This window comes from Bos taurus, chromosome 3 (assembly GCF_002263795.3).
Source record: "Bos taurus isolate L1 Dominette 01449 registration number 42190680 breed Hereford chromosome 3, ARS-UCD2.0, whole genome shotgun sequence".
NCBI lineage: Eukaryota > Metazoa > Chordata > Mammalia > Artiodactyla > Bovidae > Bos > Bos taurus.
In genome coordinates this window covers 13,614,439-13,620,082 of record NC_037330.1, presented here as the reverse complement: position 1 = coordinate 13,620,082, position 5,644 = coordinate 13,614,439, and the positions used below count along the sequence as shown (strand labels likewise).

The 5,644-nt window shown below is 43.2% G+C and overlaps 1 pseudogene; it reads right to left on the bottom strand.

The window, feature by feature from the left end:
• Positions 1–2,114: 2,114 nt before the first annotated feature.
• Positions 2,115–5,185, bottom strand: LOC787257 (rab GDP dissociation inhibitor beta-like; annotated as a pseudogene).
• Positions 5,186–5,644: the final 459 nt, after the last annotated feature.

The window sequence follows — 5,644 nt, the reverse complement described above, 5'->3', positions numbered from 1 at the left end:
TTTCCTTATCCTTCAAATGGGGATAATCATCTGTAACTGCCAGTTTTGATGGTTGTCTTGTGGATAACTAGATACTTGGTACCTGACGGGGCTCCTGAAATGTAGCGACTGGAATTGTGTTCATGGGGGAATGGGCTACCTCTTGTTCCAAGCAGTGAAAGCATCAAAATCCATCTAACAGTAATCCTGATGTAATGATAACAACAACTAAATACTTACTCCTGGGTGCTTTTTATGTATCATCTTATTTAACCTCCCAGGAACTCCAAGAATACTCATGATTCTCACCGCATTGTTCAGATGTAGGAACTCAAGGCTTAGATAGTTTAGGAAATTGCCAAAATCACTCAGCAGTAATGGGTGGGTCTGGGACTTGAACCCAGGTCTGTTTCATGCCTGATTTGCTGGTCAAGAGCCCAGCCCTGGGTCCCAAGAAGCCCTCCTAGTGCCAGCATGTAGTTCCTGGGTGCCACCATTCCAGGAGGGCTGCAATAACAAAATATCAAACACTGGGCGACAAACAACAGAAACATATTTTCTCACAGTTCTGGAGGCTGACACGTTCTTGAGCAAGTTTTTGGCCAGTCTGATTTATGATGAGAGCTATCTTTTCAGCTTGTGGATAGATGCCTTCTTGCTGTGCTGACGTGACCTTTGCTCAGTGTGGAGAGAGAGACACATACACACATACACACACACACACACAGAGGGAGAGAGAGAGAGAGGGAAAGAGAGGGAAGGAGAGAGAGGGGGGGAGAGAGAGAGAGAGAGGGAGACAGCCCTTTGATGTCTCTTCTGATAAATGCACTTTTCCTATCAGATCAGGGCCCCACTCTTACGACCAAATTTAACCTTAATTACTGCCTTAGAGGTTCCAGCTCCAAATACAGTTACACTGGTGGTTAGGGCTTCAACATACTTCAACATATGAATTTGGAGGGCACGCAAACATTTAGTTCATAACAAAGGGAACTGTTTTTTTTGGCTGCCTCTAATTTCTAGTGTTTGCTGGCAATCTTTGGCATTCCTTGGTTTGTAGACACATCACAGCAATTGTTCATCTTCACATGGCATTTCACCCAAGTCTCTTCACATTGTCTTCCTTCTAAAACTGTTTGTATCTGTGTCCAGATTTCCTTTTTTCTTTTTTTAAAATAAGGACGCCAATTAGATAAGGGCCCACTGTAATGACTTCATCTAAACTTGACTACATGTACAGCTTGTTGTTTAATTGGTAAATCATGTCTGACCCTTTTGCGACTCTATGGACTATAGCCTGCCAGACTCCTCTGTCCATGGGATTTCCCAGGCAAGAATACTGGAATCGGTTGCCATTTCCTTCCAGGGGATCTTCCTGACCCTACAGTCGAACCCACATCTTCTGCATAGCAGATGGATTCTTTATCCCTGAGCCACCTGGGAAGCCCTTCTGTACAAGTACCCTATTGCTAAATAAGATCACATTCTGAGGTTCTGGAGGTTAGGGCCTAAATATATCATTTCTGGGGGACAGAATTCAATGCATAAAAGTTTCCCCCATTTGTCCCATGAAAAGTTGCCCTCCTGACTGAGGGACACTAGATTCTAGTTAATATGTCTGTAAACTCACCCCCATATAGCTAGGCTGCCCTGCTAGGGATAACATTTGTGTTTTCTTCTTTTTATTTATTTATTTATTTTTTGGTTTCCAGAGTTTGGCTTTATTTGCAGTACAGAAATCATTTGGAGACATCACTGAAGCAGAGGTTCTGTCAAATCAATACTGTGCTGCAGCTTGGTCCGTTGAAGAAGCCACATCTGGGATACAGAAGAAGCTCCTACATTTACCTGCTTTATGATGGGTTTCTTTCCCATCTGCACTCATCAGTTTTAATAGGTTAAAACACCGCACACAGGCTTCCTCCAAAAGACTATACAAGTCTGGAGTTTGGTTAGAACTGGAGGCCCATGTAAACCAAGCTTGTGGCTGGGCTGGGTGGGCACTGTCCTGACACATGACGTGAACGGAAAGGGGTGGGGAGGAGTAAGGGATGCTGTCCCCGGTTACAGACATTCAGTTCTGAACCTCCTCACTGTCAAGAGGACAAGATGGCACGCAAGCTGCACTGACCCTGCTTTTGAACAGCAGAAGCTCATAACTGCCAAGGCTACACTGATTAAAAGATACAAATACTGTATCAAGTTCTCTGTATCAGTATCACAAGGTTTTAAAACTGATCCTTCGCTAGAAAATACAAGCCAGTATTGGTTAAATTGAACAGAACGTGGGAACCTGCCAATTCAGAAGAGCCACTCCATGAAAACAAGTTAATACATGATATTAGAAAGGGGAGGAATATTTACTGGTACAGTGCTCTGCAATCTCTCAGTTTTGATGACAAAAGCAGGCCTTACAATACTGATTTCATACAATATGCATCGTTTGCCAAATTTTAAGTTTGTCCTAATTAGATGATAACATGTACTGCTGTTAGTCTTCCCCATTGATGTCATTTTTCTTGCGCTTCATTTCCTCAGTCAAACTCGGATCCCATCATCCTCTTATAGATGTCCTTAATGTCATCACAGGTCGTCTCAAAGTGAGTGCATCATAGGTATGGGATATAAAGATCTGGCTTTCTGTTCCCAAATCTTTTGGTACAAGGTGGTCACTGATGCTAACGAATTTCTGCTCAGTTGGTTCCAAGAGCTCCAGGGCTGGTCTGATTTCCTTCTCCGGCTCCTTGGTCTCCACCGTTGTGCTGGCGATGGCGATGTACTTGCCTTATGTGGCCACATTGTGTGCAGAGGAGATCATGCAGACGTAGATATCTGACTTCCGGTTGACTTGGTTCTGTGCAATAATGATCTGGCAGGAGTTGGCGTCGTTGGTGTTTTTGATGGGGTGGCTGAGGATACAGATTACTCTGATCACCTGGCCCACTTTTTCTACTTGATCTTTCACATAGCTGGGATCGCAGATGAGCTTCTTACAGCGAGCAATCTCTCCTTCAGATTTTACACCAATCACCTTTCCATTCTGCATGACTTCTTCAATTGGCTTATTCAGCATGTAGGTACCTCCATAAATAGCACTTAGCCGTGCAAATCCCTGTGGCAGTCCTCCAAGGCCATAGAGTGGATAAAGGTATGGGCTTTTGCCATATCTTGCCAAAGATTCGCTGTAAAGTTTAATCCTATTAATGGTTTCACAACATGGCTGATCTAAGTAGTCATCAGTTCTGTAAAGTGCCAGGGCATGACCAGTAAAATCTATAACATCTTGGCCCGAGTCAAATTTCTTACACACCTCTTGCATTGATGTTTTCTTAGGATCAATGCCCTCAAAAGTTCGAGGATCCTTCTCATCAAAGTCGGCAACATATATCAGGAATTTTCTGAATCGACGTTTTCGAAACAGCCCCATTAGGCTAGATGCCAGGGCTTCTGCTTCAGTGGAAGGAACCTTGTAGATCTTTCCTCTCTTATAAACAAACCTCCCTTCAGTCATTTGAAATCCAGATAGCGAGTGACCTTCGTAAAAAGCAGCATCTTAACCACCTGACCATTTGCCATAAGGAACTTGGGGATTAAGTCAACATTCCAGTCTCTTCCTCTGCCCATGGTTGCTGGTGGAGCTCCGGGTATCTTAAATCTTTTGTATAAATCTTCAAGCGGTGTTATAGATGCACTCTCTCCTCCATAATATGGGTTTCTATCCATGTGAAGAACCTTCTTCCCATTCACTGACGTTATACCTGTCAGGATATATTCCTGGGGTGGAAGCGGCAGCGGCAGAAACACATTGTCCGTGTCTCCTCACACAGACAATATGGCGGCGGTGGAGGAGGAGACACACGGCTCGGCCACCAGCCGCGGGGACCAGAGCCTTCTTTTTAAATTAATACAAAATTTGTGTTTTCTTCTTCTTTTTAAATTAATACATGTTTTCAGATACATCTTTAAATAAACTAGCACAAATCACTGTGAATCACATGTGAAAGAGGTCATCAAAAAAAGATTTCCTTGTGAGTTCTCCCTTAGTTACAAAGATGTTGTGTGAGTAGTTTCCATTTTTTAGGAGAAGAAAGAGAGGTCTTTAGTGTTTTGAGACACAGAAGTGTGCCTTCTTGGCGAGTACAATTGTGGATGGTGCCTGTGCTGAGCCTTGGGGAGCAGTTTAGGAGTTTGTTGTTGAGGAAGATGGGCTGGTCCAAGGTTCAGGGTCTGTGATTTGATGCCCAAGGAAGAGGCCAGGTGTAAAGAGAAATGGGGGTTTCTTCTATAGTCACTTCGGTTTTGCTAAGGATGACCTTTTCTCTACAACTCCGACAGCCACCCTCAAGACCAACTCTTCACAGATACTATCACTCTTGCGATGGAAGTCACAGTTTTATACAACCTAGTATCACTGAGTGACATCATCACGTCTGCCGCGTCTGTTCCTTAGAAGCCAGTTACTAGGTGCAGCCCACGGTCCAGGGGAGGAGGTTACACAAGGGGGAGGGACTTTAGAAGCTGCCTCTTATGGTTATACGCTGTATGTGCTTGGAAATGTACTGAGTGATATTTGATCTGTTATTTAATTCATACCGTTATCATGAGGCAGATAAGGAAACAGAAGGTTAGTAAGTTTAAGTAACATGTTCAATGTTACAATTCTCTAGAATCAGGACTTGATTCCAGAATTGCTTTAAATTCATTTTACTAACTGATTTCCAAGAATCAAGAGAAAATATTGGGTAGATTTCATTAGAAAGATGGCTTTCTCATTTGTTTTTTTTTTTAAATTAAATTTATTTATTTTAATTAGAGGCTACTTTACAATATTGTATTGCTTTTCCCATACATCAACATGAGTCTGCCACGGGTGTACACGTGTTCCTAATCCTGAACCCCCCTCCTACCTCCCTCCCCATATCATCCCTCATTTGTTCTTGATTTGAAAATACTCATGTTTCCTGTTCCAAATGCCCTAGGCGTCTTCAGCACTGTGGCAAAGAGTTCTGGAGCCCACGTTCCTCTGCAGGGGATCTGAGGAGGTTCTATGTTGATTCATGTGATTAAGAACCAAGAAGCTGAACCAGAGGAGGTCTCATGGGGCTTTGGCTCTGAGCCAAACTACAGAGTCCTGCTGCAAGTACGTCCTGGGGCAGACACTCCTACGTGGGTCAGCCTCCAGGACAAGTACCAGCAGAGGGTCCATGTGCCCAATGTAACATCCCTGAGGATTGAAAACCTGACCTCTGAGGACAGTGGGCACTACCAGGCTCGAGCCACCTTCACTGGAGGATTAGAACTTACCCAGGTTTTCCACCTCACTGTCTGTGGTGAGTGACACCTCCTCACCATGGCTTCCCTACTTCTTTTGTGCTAGGAGAGTCACATAAGCCCCATTTTTCAGGATCCCTTCCAGACACCTCTTTCATATCCTATTTTCTCTTTAGAATTAGGGTAAGTAGGTTCACCACAAATGGTGAGCAGAGCTGAGATTCATACCAGGGATAAAATCACTTCAGTATCTTGGGAAAGGAGAATAAAAATTTGGAGGAAATGTATTTTTCACAACAATTATCATTCTTTGTTAGGACTTAGTTTACTTGATTTGTATATTAATTTTCTATTGCTGCTGTCATAAATGACTATAAACTAGTGGCATAAAATA